We start from the raw sequence: 13,713 nt of genomic DNA, 5'->3' as shown, positions 1-13,713 counted from the left end.
GAGTTTCACAATCAAAGATCTATCTAGGTTTTCAATTTACAGAAACTCCCACAGTTTTAAAAAGATCAGATCGAAAAGCAGTTTGTTTTCATCTGAAATTTCAACGCGATCTGTCTTACCTCCCCCTCGCTGCGATGTTTCTTTTTTCCTTTTCAAATTGCCCTTCGAAATTTTAAAGTGTTCCCATTTTTCAAATTTTGGAAATTTTTCATAAAAATTAAAAATAGATCCTGTTGGCTACAAATGGTATTTTTTCTTTTCTCTACGATGCGTAAACAAAAAGTGAAAATTTGACTGAAGACAAAAACTCAGCCTCGCAAATATATATTTCCCCCTTTTAAAAAATGTTGGAACAATAATCAAAATTAATGTTTTCAGAAAACAGTCAGGTTATTGTAGCAAAGGCTCGCAGAAAGTTAATTGTTCACAGACATGAAACACTCAACATGCAAGTTTTATAATGAAACCAAATTCCACAGATCCAGATTTTCAATTTAGATTGCCCGACTTTAATAATTGCTATTTTCCAAATTGCGGTTACATGACGCTGATGTAGCCACTGTTAAACTCTGGCATTAACCAAAAACTTTGCAAGCCGGTGAAGTGACTATAACAATTGTAACGTGATTTCAATTGAAACAGAAAATATGACATTCTGGTACTGCAGAAACCTGGCATTTTAAAACTTGCACCTCTTGCACGTGCGTGTTTCAAAATTAATGGAAAATTGTTTGCTGAAGCCAGTATACAGAAAGAGTAAATTCTCATATGACTGTTTTTGATTGTCACGTCGTTAGTTTTCTACCTTGCAGTCTCGAACTAAAACATATTTTCTAATATTAAAAGTCAATGATAACCAAACGAAATTATAATCAATTATAATCAAAGTAAGCAAATGCGCTTCCTAGGCTCAAGTGAGCGTTCGTTTTGTAGCATTATTTTTCATTCTTTTTCAATCTTTTTCATTCTTTTATCACTTTTTATGAAACCCGCTTAAAAAATATTACCATTTAGAGAATATAAGATGCACCATCGTTAGATTTCCGAGAAACTAAATTTTTATGGCATCTAATCATTAATGGCCCATTTTTTAAAATTTCTTTAAAAATTTTGATATTCTTTTGGTAACAGCCGCTCCTTCAAATTTAAATTATTGAAATTATGGCTCATAAGCAGCCGTCACTTAACTGAGCCATTACGTGAATTATTTTGCACGTATCTGTGAGTGTATTACAGCCTGTTCCACAAGCTCTGTTTCATCCGTTTTTATCAGCAATTTTTATCACTAAATTTTGCCCAAAAAGTTTAGCGATAGGAGCTAGTAAGCAACGCTTGAAGTATGTCACGCCACGTGAAGCTTACTCAAATTGCTCAAATTCCTTTTTTTTCTATCCAATTTCTGTGCTCTGCAAATTCGCTAAAACGTATTGTTGACTATTTTGATTTAATTTTTTTGGCAAAATTTTGGCTAAATATTTCAAAATTCAGCCTTTTTCATCAAAAATTGCCCGAAATAAGCTACTTTAGTCCATTTCGATTAAATTTACAGGAAGTACACACCCAAAAACAACTAAAACAATCTTTTTAAACTACAATGGGAGCTAGGCAACATTAAAAAAAATGAGTGTTCTTAATGGACAAACAGCAATAGAAGGCTAGTTTGGTACAATCCTGCACTGTTGCAATCCAAAAAAACTCGGATTGTAGTCAGTCTGTCTTTTTATTTCAAAGAAAAAATTCAATATTTTCTTTGTTATTTAAACAATAAAACAATTGAAATCAAATTTCATTGTTGATAGGTCCAAGTGGCTCTTTATGTAGTTTCAATTGAATGTATCTAGTTTCTTCAGCCGAAGAAATATGGTTGTTTTGACTTTTAAAAAAGTTTGATATTTAAGTAAACAATGGCTTATTGAACTTTCAACCATTTTTCTTCATTTGGTCAAATTGTAGCTTAGTGTCAGCAAAGAAAGAATGCTTTTTCTTTTTTTTCCTTCTACTGATTTAAAATTTAAGCTTTTGTGCGGTTTTAAGCGTTGAGTTATGGTTTTCCGGCTTTGATACTACTAGTTTTCAAATTTTCTTTTTGTTTTTAGCCATTGGCCCATTTTCACGTTTTTTCTCCTTCACTCCATAATCTTACTGATGAAAGTTCACTTTTTACTTTATTGGCGTTCAAAATGAGGAACAAGAGAACGTATAAATGTTAGTAGAGGCATAGATTAAATCTCGAAGATTTTTTTTCATTTTTCTTTAACTATCGTTTTCACTTTGTCTTTTTAGTCGCAAGAAATTTCTTGGATAATAAAAAGTTTAATCTTTATGGAGGAAAAAATGAGACCATATTTTTTTTTGGAGTGATAGCTGATGACTTTGAAAACAATTGTTTTCAAAAAAAAAATCACTTCAATTTCAAATTTTTGTACTTTTTGTTTATTTCCTACCAAGTCTCGTTAAATACCGGTCACATTTCTCAGGGAATGGTTTAAGTTTACAGAATTCAATGTTTGTAAAGAATTGGTTATTAATTTACTGACTTCGACACGGTTTTTTTCACAAAAAAAGAAAACTTATTTTTGATTTTTGTCTATATTTGACGCTCTATTTGTACACGTAAGACATATTCCGAAAAAGTAAATTCTCAAGCGCTTCCTTTGGATAAACAAATGTACCTGTTTATTTAGTTCATTTTGTAGCTGATGGCTTTCATGACTTTGAAAATAATTGTTTTCGAAAAAAAACAAATGTTTTTTATTAATTTTTCTTCTTTTTCTATTTTTTGTCTTCTTTTTACTAGTCTCATTAATGAGAGATCCTATACCACATTTTTGACTTTATCGAAGAAGGCGCAAACAAACATTTTTTGAGGGGCGAAATATGTCTTACGGCGTCGACTGCTTTTTCTCGCAGTTTTTATTTGAATTTTTCTTTTTGTTGTCTCTGTTTGTTGTTTTCTTTGTAACAGCATTAAAATATTGAATAGTGACAGGTCTTAATGCCATCCTTTAGAGGCGTTAGAGGCATAGGATAACTCAAAAATATTTGGATATTTTCATTTGATATATAATTGTTTTCATTACTTTTGAAACTAATCGTTTTTAAAAAATATAAGCGAAAGCTTTTTTTTGAAATTTGCTGATTTTGTTCTTTTGTCTAACTGTTACCAAGCCTTATTATGAACTGGTTCATTATCTTTTCAAATAATTACAATTTTTTTGGTTTCAGTTTTATCTGAGGCTATCTTGACTTTGTTATCAAGTTTTTAAATGGACATAAAGACATAAAGTTTCGGATGTAATTAATGTTTGTTGTTGTTTTTTGATTTTGTATTTCGTCTAACTTCGCTTTCTTAATAGTGGCAGAACGCATCAATCTAATGCGGCGTTTTTTATTCCACCAAATTATTTGCGTTGGAGGCAATCTTCTTGCCCATACACTAATTTTTTTTTGAAAAATCCTTGGTTTTTTGGGTTGTTTTATCTGTTCCTCATTTGATAGAGAATTATGCCAAAAATGTGATGATTGGGGTCGGAACTTTATGTGCGAACGCACAATACCGAGCCTCCTTGATTACGGTTAATATCTTTATTGTCCGAACGCGTTCATTGCTCGTCGTTCCAATCAAAATTTTGTAATTGTGTTACGCCAATTAAGTTTTTTCGGCCTACAAAATTGTTTTTGTTTTCCTTACATATAACTTAAGATTTAATTTAGATACCGTTTGAGTTATAGGCAAGTGCCATTGGACAAAACTGAAAACTTTTTTCTTCAAAAAGCATTAAATTCTGAAAAAGCTTTCTAGTACGTAATATTTGCAGTTAATTTGCTATATCAATTTTTGTATTCGGAGAAATCACTTCTTAATTCTGTTATAACATCTCGAACCGTAAGCGTCTCTCGAAAAAATTCATTGACTTTAAGCAGCGTGACGTTACATATACTAGAGTATCAACTCAGTATAACACGCAATAAGCACCCGTTACTCGAGATTTTTGAGAAAAAAGGATGGGTTCATTTTTTTTATAAAACCGTTTTTCTACGGATTTGATGTTTTCTTGGCAGCTCATTTTGGATCCAACCGATTTGTAATTCAAAACGCAGTGGCTGAGACAAAAAATTTCGCCAATTGATTCTTTTTGATTGATATAAAATTGAAAAAAGAGGAATAAATATTCACACAGTACCAATTTCGGTTTCGATTTTGAGGAATTGCTTTCTCCATTTTTGGATCAATTTCTCTTGCATGTCCAGTTCTTCTCTCCTTATTTCGTCTCGGGACTTTTTCCAGTTCAGTTTCAGGAACTCGGTCAGATCTCTGTCAATTCTCTGGATCTTCTGCTGGACCTCGTCATTCATGCACACCAAAATGGTCGACGGAACTGAAGCAAAAATAAATTACTAGATTTTTAAATAATTGTTGCTCTCTTTTTATCGTGTAATCGACACTAACACGCATCAGTCATTTAAAAAATGCAATTACAAATATGTTTTCGCTTCGATTATGTTTATTGCTGAAATTTAAAATTAGCCAACTTTTGGTTGAAAAGTAACTTGTTAAAATTGAAGGGTAGCTTATGTGTCTAAACTGCTTCAATCTTCGATATTAAACCCTGTATCCCACCTGTAAAACTAGCAGAATGGACCCACAATGATTCGCTATTTGAACTAAAAGTTTCAAAAATCTGCTTGCCTGACTTATAGCAATTTGAAATACGTTACGACAAATTACTTTTCTTTAGACTTGTTTTTCATGCCATTTGCTGCAATTGAACTGTGGAAGCCACGAAGAATAAACTCCGAAATGATGTGAAAGAATTTAATTAACATGCCTCCTTTACAAAAGTGCAGCACAGTGTTGTTTATTCATGACATACGGCACGTGAACCCAAAATCTAGAATTATGTTCGCATGATCCCCCAACTGGTAATTGGGAATTCATTTCAGAAAGCAATTGAGGATCTATTCTGTTTCCGGCACACGTGCTATTTTCTAGTAACGTGCTATATAACAACATATAATTTGTAATTGGGGGTCATAAAAAACACTGGGGGCCGAAACAGAATAGATCCGCAAGTCATTTTGTAGAGCAGTAAGAGATATGTTTTTTTACTGACTCAATCAATAACTGACTTTTAGAAAGGCACAGAAACAAAGGTCCAAAATAAAACTAACTTAAACGTAAAAGGTATCTTTTCAACAATTGCTCCCCCCCTTTTGCAAAAAGGGGCTGTTCTTGAATAGAATTTAAGCGAGCGATTTAATAACCAATCAGAGACGAGTAAAAATTTTCCAAGTATGTGCATACTATGTTAAACTGAATAGAAAAAAATAAACAAGGGTATGGCAACCAGACGAACTGGAATACAAAGCGAAAAGCATTTCCGATTGGCGGGTCTGTGTGCGCACTTCGCGCGCGTCGCGGTTTCGCCGCGATAACCGACCCGCGATTTTCGGATAATATCCCACAGCGCATGAGAGGCATGGCCATGAACAGCGGTCCGCAATTGCGCTTAAACTAATATTCGGCTATTGCGCTTAAACTAATATTCGGCTATTTTCTACGAGGCACCAAAGGGGAGAGGGCAATTGTTGAAAAGATCGACGTAAAAGTTTATCTTTTTTGAATAAAATTTTGATAGCATCATGAACCAAGATAAAATTTCAAAATCTTGGTTTTAACTTTAATATTTGTTCTAGTTGTTATGAACTCAATCTACCCATCAAGGTCAGATCAATGACTGAATGTTTACAATTTCTGATAACAAAATCAACGTATTTTTCTTCAAATTGAACGCAAGTATTTTTTGTTTTTGAAAAAAAAACCGTTGAAGTAAAAATCTCTTCGTAGGATATGAGCGAAGCAATTATCAATCGTTAGCTTTGAGGAAACATTTATTGTCATCAGTTGTGCAATATGAATAATGATTGCAACAGAGCATTATGAATAATGATCTTTTTGCTTTTTTAGTAAAAATTATCTGAGAACAAACTCAAGAAGAACAAAAAGGAGACGCAAAGTGAAATTCGTTATTTTTTGTTTATAGTGATTTACGAAACAATATTAATTTTAGAATGTAAAGGGATTATCTAACTTGAAAAAAAAAAAAATTTGAATTGCGTTTTTGAGATTGAGATTTTTTGACTTCCAAAACTTTTACTAATACGGTTGCCTTAGATTTTTATCCTCCAAGGAGTGAATTTTTACGCAAAACGTTGCAAATTGGCGAATGTAGTGGATCTAATTTAAATTGAGATGTAGTGAAGAACTTGGATTTTTCTTTTTCTTGAAAATAGCAATAATGAGATATGGTTGATCTAAAATAAATAATCGAATTTCCTAAAGAAAGTTAAATTTTTTCCTAGAGCGAAATATTTAGTTGTTAAATGGAAAAACTATTCAGACGTCTTTTTGTGTTTGATTTAACCTTGTATTTTGTGTTGTTCAATGTGACTATCCAAAAACATATCATTTATAGTTATCCGGTCTCAAAATAGGAAAAAAAACCCAGTTCGCATTTAAAAGGAAAAAAACCGCGAAAAACACTCTTAACGTTGAAATGAGGACCATCTAAATTATTCAGACAGATTCCTAAAAAACGCTTTGGTTGTAATAATTGGTTCGGTTGTCATAGTTTCATATCAAAATACGCACGAGTACCTGAGACATTTCCAAGTAAGCTATGGATATTTTAGTTGAATTTTTCCCCTACTTGTATTTGGGTTCGGGTTTTTCTTTGAGATTTTTTTCGGAAACTGCTCCTCCAAGCCTTCAAAAGCCATTATTAATGCAAATATATCTTAATTTGTTCACTCAATGCACAAAAAACAACAAAATATGCTGAAACGGGAAAGGGGAAGTGTATTGCGGCTGAGCTTAACAACTCAGAAATTAAATTGAATAGCGCTTCAAGGTCATTTCAAGCAGTTCAATGACAAGCGAAATTCAATGCTACATTCTACTGAAGCCATACAGATTTGTTCATTTTGTTCAACATTTATATTAAGCAACTATTATTAGTACGCAATCGTCATTCATAATGTCAAACTATAACTCAAACTCGAACTACCTCAACCACCAGCAAATCAATACTACGACTTAACAGTATTGCATCAGATTCTTTGCGATTGGATTGCGCATCAACCTGTTATTGATACAGAATATTCGACAAAACTTCTACATGGTTAACGAATTTCCCATGACATCAAATTTACACTGAAAAAGTGACGTTATGGAAAAGTGTTCACATTCTGTCGACATTATTATCTACAACCAATCAACAGTTGAATTTGACATGTAAATCCACGTGACTAGCAGCATAAAAGGAGCTTGAAAAACTACCAAAAATCAGTTGAAACTCGTGAATTTTGTCTTATTAAACTGACATACAGTGCGTATTGAAGCACACTTTCTTGAGCGGTAAATTACTTGTTATCGTGTCTTGTTACTGTAGGTCATATTGGTGATTGTACAGTTTTAACTTAACTTTGACTTGTGAAAAGAGAATTAACTTTGATATTCTCAAAACTTTCTTTCTGAGGAACGAAGTTCCTAAGTAAGAGAAACTTTGTGCAAAGCATAAAGTCAGTTTCTCTTACTGGCTTTAACGAAGCCTAGTGTAGTTCACAAATTGCGTTATTGAGCAATTGATTCTACTGAAAGCACAAAGTGCGAATTTGGTTACATTTGTTAATTTTGACTATCGGGAAAAAGTCTCCGAAAATATTAACACATCGGAGACGGAAATTATTTGCCCTAACCAATAACTAAGACAGTTACCTAGAGCTGGACACAGGGGATTTTGCAATTTCGAATTATAACTTGAGTTATTAACCAAAACTCGAGCAGAAATTGAATGTTTCAATTTGAGTTATTTTGTTGTTCTGAGAGAAACAAGTTTGTTATTCAGCAAAGCTGAGCGATTAGTTAGCAGGAGTAATCGAGCAACAAGTAATGCAACGGTAATCTACAGTATAGCGGATAATACAGTTCACAAAAGTTAACTGCAAAAACACAATATCCGGACAGATTTGAAACCGTTGAAACGAACTAGGCGGTGTAAAGTTTTCCTTGACTTTGACAGGAGAGCAGCCTTTACATTTGGTCCGCCGACCCGGACAGTGGAAGGCAAACTGCTGTCCAACCTGATGAAGAGATTGCCGAAGGCAACCCCAAAAGAGAATCAAACAAATCAACTGCAACAGGCTAGTGAGGCAAACAGAAGAGTGCAATTCACAAAACACGTTGAAGAATTGACCTTTTTTAAACGGAACAAGCAAAGCAAACAGCAACCAGGCAACTCGAGCACAACCAGCAGAGAGGAGCTTCAATCAACAGCTCACAGGTACGACAAGAGATTCCGAGACTTAGTGGAAGAAGTCAACACTAAAAGAAGTCTTGGCTACAAAATAATTGAAGATTCAGATCGACCCAACAAATTAAAGGTCCTCTATCAACAGACTGTCCACCTCCTAGAGGAAGAAATACCCAAGCAACTGCAGCGTCGAAACAAGCTTGTGCCCTACCAAGCAAATTTCGTTGAAGAACATCTGAAAGAAGCAAGGAAGTGCAAAGCAAGTTTGGACTATCATTGGCTTTCATATATAAGCAAAGGCACGCAACCAGAAATGAATGCAGAGCAAAACAACGCAACCCAAGCTGTGAATGACAGCGAGAGCCACAACAACTACCAAACGGACAGCCCAGTTGCTCAAATAGTGCAAGACGGAGCAACAGCAAGTGGCCAAGAGACGGAGAATGTTTCGGAAACATCTTCAGCAAAGCAAAGGCGAGAGGAAAGGATGAAGAAATTCGATATCGAATTCGAAACCAAGATGCGACTGGAACAGGCACGGTTCGAGCGGAGGAAGTTAGAGCTAGAAATGCAAATGAAGGAACTGGAAACCAAGCATCAACTGCTGGAGGAAGAGCGTGAGCTAGAGCGCAAAGTGAAGAGAACAGCATTAGAGAACGATGATGTTCGTTCCCAATCAACTGGTGCTCGCGACAAATCGCCTTTCAACTGGACCCCCAAGAAAAGAGATGTCTCTGACTGGGCCAGCAGGATCGACAACCTTCTAACGCCAGAACAATCAACAGCTCGCTTCGAAGTAACCCCTGAAGTGAACAGGCATAGTCACTTCTCACAATATCGCAGTTCACGAGACCGATCCTCAAGTGTTGAAGACCGAGACGTTTCCCCCAGAGCTGGTCTACTACGATACAACAGTGGGTATGCAGGTAGTAGCCTACCAAAGCTGAAGTTGAACAACTTCGACGGAAACCCTCTCGAATGGCCGGAGTGGTCTAGTATGTTCATTGCTACAGTGGATCAACGACCAATACCAGACTCAGAGAAGATGAGCCATCTGAAGACTCTACTGACAGGCAAGGCAAGGTCAGCAATCTCTGGAATGGGCTATTCTGGACAGTTCTATGGTGCTGCATGGAGCATTCTGGAGAGGAAATTTGGAAGGCCTCATGTGATCATTGATGCACAACTGGAGAGTCTCCGCAAAGCAAGTCAGGTGAAACCACACGACTCAACAGGTCTGATCAGTTTCTCAGTTATTGTTTCGAACTTTGTGAATGTGCTCAAAGAGTACAAGCAGATTGGTGATCTGCAATCAAGCTCGACACTCTATATGGCAGTAGATAAACTACCCCAAGTTCTCAAAGAGAAGTGGTGGTTCTATGTTGATGATAAAGATGAAGATTGGCCTGATCTGATTTTGTTTGAAAAATGGCTATCAAGGATAGCATTCGTGCACGAAGGGTTTTCAGCTTTCAAGGGAGAGCGAAGAGAAGAAGACCGAAGAAGCACGAATAGAGACAAACGGTTCTCGAAAACATCGAACTTTAGTGCAAGTTCGAACGTGAAAGAAACGAAGCAAACGCAAAGTGATCACTGTCCGCTAGCTGATGGCACTCATAAAATATGGAACTGTCCATTATTCAGGAACATGAGTGTGAATGATCGGTACGCAGCAGTGAGGAAGCAACGCTTATGTTATGGATGTCTAGGCAAAGGGCATGCAATCAAAGATTGTAAAGTCAATGCGTGCGGCATCAATGGATGCATCAAGAAGCACAACCGATTGCTACACTCAGAAAACCAAATGGACGAGGGCAATCATGCAGTCAACGTAAGCGCAGCAACAATCAACCAGAGTAACGAAGTTACTAGCTTTCTTCAAATAGTTTCTGTCTCAATACAGAGCGGTGGAAACAGGCTGAACACATATGCTTTCCTCGATAGTGGATCAACGGTTTCATTCATCGATCAAAGTGTGCAAGAGAAGATACGGGCCCAAGGCACCGGTGTGACGCTCAACATAGCTGGCATACACGGAACGAAGGATCTGAAGACAGAAAGGGTTCCTCTCAAAATAAAGGGACTACATTCAAAGGTGCATTCAATCGAAGCGTTTGCACACCCGTCAATCTCCTTGGGAAACACAAACTACAACTACAACAAGCTGAAGCAAAGCTTCAACCACTTGAGTGTTTTACCCAACAAAAGCTTCAACTTGATGGAAGTTGGCATCATCCTTGGTCAAGATGCTTATGAGCTACAACGCCCATTGGACTATAAGATAGGAACACGAAGTGAACCTTTCGCCGTTTTAACAGAACTAGGATGGGTAGTCAGTGGACCCATGACGGGAAAAAGAAGACAAAATGTTTGTCATTTCGCCTTCACAGAACAGAAGATGTGAAAGTGGCTGAGAATATTCAAACCTGGTGGGACATAGAAACCTATGCTTCCAAAATCAACGTCGTCAGTCAGTCAAAGAAGGAACTGCAGGCACAGATGATGCTAGAGAGTAGGACGAAGTTCACAGGCGAGCGGTATGAAGTGGGAATGCTGTGGAGTGAACCAGAGCCAAACCTACCGAACAACTACAGCTCAGCCCTGGGTCAGCTTTACTCACTGGAGCGAAGATTTCAAAGGGACCCAAACTTGAAGAGTTTGTATCAACAGTCAATAGATACAGATGTAAAAAAAGGATTCGTAAAGATATTGGACGAGTCCGAAGTGAAAGGCACATTCGGGAAAGAATGGTATTTGCCCCACCATCCAGTGCTAAACCCGAACAAGCCTGGCAAAGTAAGACGTGTTTGCAATGCCGCATCAAAGTACAAAGACATATGCCTAAATGATAAGCTACTAGCAGGACCTGATCTGCTACATGGCTTGATTGGAACAATATTCAGATTTCGTGAAGGACCAATAGCCCTAACAGCTGACATCAAATCGATGTTTCTACAAGTGCAAGTTCCCGAACAGGATAGAAGTTGCTTGAGGTTTTTATGGCGTCCAAGAACTAACGAACCTGTTCAGATATACGAATATCAGCGTCACGTATTTGGAGCTAAGAGTTCTCCAACTTGCGCGAACTATGCTCTCAAGCGAGTGGGACTGGACAACGAAGAAGGGTATCCAATAGCAACCAAGGCAATACACAACAACTTCTACATGGACGATTTCATCAAATCAGTAGAAACCCCGGAAGAAGCAATTGAAGTTTTCAACCAACTACAACCTCTTCTCTCACAACATGGATTTGAACTGAAGAAGTGGATAAGCAACAACGATGCAGTTACCAAAGCAATACCAGACGACGACTTGAAGTCAATCAGCAACACGAAGCAAGTCGAAGTGGAACCCAATACGGAGGGATCCTCGGTGCTAGGGCTACCATGGACCGTTACTGATGATAGCCTTCAAGTGTGCAGAGGTACCAACAAGGAAGTTGAAGCACCTATAACCCAGAGGAAGATTCTGTCACTGGTATCTTCAGTATTCGACCCGATCGGATTGTTTGCTCCGTTCAGTGTTCATATGAGACGACTTCTGAAATGCATTTGGACTAAGAATGGACAACATTGGGACAACGAAGTGGAGCCTAGTGAAGAAGAAGAATTCCTGAGATGGAAAGAACAACTTCCAATAGTGGCTGAAACCAGCATCGATAGAAGATACTTCAACAGAGAGAGGGGGATAAAACTGAACTTCATGTGTTTGCTGACGCATCTGAAGACACGATGTGTGCAGTGGCCTATCTACGTTCACAACCAAAAGAATACTCAGCTGACTTAGCATTTGTCATTGGAAAATGCAGAGTGGCACCAATGAGGCATCTTTCAATACCACGATTGGAGTTGCAAGCGGCAGTCATGGCAGTGAGGTTGAAAGAACAGATAGTCAAGGAACATGAAATGAGGATAAATAGTTGCAGTTTTTGGTCAGACTCAACTACGGTATTGCAGTGGATACACAGTTCCCATCGCAAACAACAAGTGTTTGTGGCCAATCGAGTAGCTGAGATACTAGATACAACTGATGTTTCACAGTGGAAACATGTGAGCGGTATCAACAACCCAGCGGACATTGGCACCAGAGCAATCAACATTGAAGAACTAAAGAGAAGTGAGTGGCTCACTGGGCCGGCCTGGTTGAAGCGACCAGAAAGTGAATGGCCAGAGCAAGTGAACCTAATCTTTGCATCAGACGAAGAGAGTATACCCTCATCAGTATTCATGATACAGGCTGAAGAGAAGAAAGCTGTTATCCAGTGGGAACGATTCAGTAACTTTAACAGACTAGTAAATACAGTGGCATACGTACAGCGAGCATTGAACAAACGCAGACCAGCAAAACTCATAGTTAGCATTGAAGAGAGAGAAAAAGCAAAAGCAACGATCTTCAAACAACTACAACAAGAACAGTTTGGTGAAGAGATGAAATCTCTCAAAGCTGAAAAGGAAATTCCAAAAGGCAGCAAAATCCTACAATTATCACCTTTCTTAGATGAAGAAGGACTTATACGAGCCAAAGGCAGAATAGGCAAAAGTCAATTGGATTTCAATGCAAAGCATCCAATTTTGCTACATTGGAAACATTATGCGGTTGAATTATTTTTGCGAAAGGAGCACAAGGACAATCAACACGAAGGCACTGAGCATGTAAGAAACATTGTTCAGCAGAAGATGTGGATCCTAGGCATACGGAACGCCTTAGGATCAATCAAAAACAAGTGCGTTACCTGCAGAAAGGGCAGAGCGCAAACGATAGCCCCAGTAATGGCAGATCTACCCGAAGAGCGGTTAGATGCTTCAACAGCCTTTACAAACGTTGGAGTTGACTACTTTGGCCCTTTTATTGTAAAGATTGGGCGAAGAAACGAAAAGCGATGGTGTTGTCTGTTTACTTGTCTAACTATGAGAGCGGTGCATATGGAAGTTGTACCCAAGTTGGACACAGATAGTTGTCTCAATGCAATAATGAGATTTATTGCTCGAAGAGGCAAACCAAGTACAATCATCAGTGACAACGGGACAAATTTTGTTGGAGCTGAAAGAGAGCTTGCGGAGTACGTTGCGGCATGGAACAAAGAATGGATCGAAGAACATCTAATTCAACGAGGGATCAGATGGAAGTTCAACCCACCCGCAGCACCTCACTTTGGAGGAGTATGGGAGCAGTTGGTGAGAAGTTGCAAGAAAGCAATGTATGCAGTGTTGGGGAACAGATCAGTCACTGAGGACGTTCTTTCAAAAACGATGAGTATTGTTGAGCAGACTTTAAACGCAAGACTTTTGACTCCAGTTAGTTCGGATGTTAACAACTTAGAAGCATTTACCCCCAATCACTTCTTGCTTGGCAACAAGAACGTTTGTTTACCCTACCTACCATGCGCAGAAGAATTTGT

The 13,713-nt window shown here is 37.7% G+C and overlaps 1 pseudogene; it reads right to left on the bottom strand.

The window, feature by feature from the left end:
- Positions 1-308: 308 nt before the first annotated feature.
- LOC142356960 (interferon-induced GTP-binding protein Mx1-like) overlaps positions 309-13,713 on the bottom strand; it is a 34,634-nt pseudogene continuing 21,229 nt past the window's right edge.

Source organism: Convolutriloba macropyga, unplaced genomic scaffold, assembly GCF_964194025.1.
Source record: "Convolutriloba macropyga unplaced genomic scaffold, txConMacr16.3 SCAFFOLD_2096, whole genome shotgun sequence".
Taxonomy (NCBI): domain Eukaryota; kingdom Metazoa; phylum Xenacoelomorpha; order Acoela; family Convolutidae; genus Convolutriloba; species Convolutriloba macropyga.
This window is presented reverse-complemented; position numbering and strand designations above follow the sequence as displayed.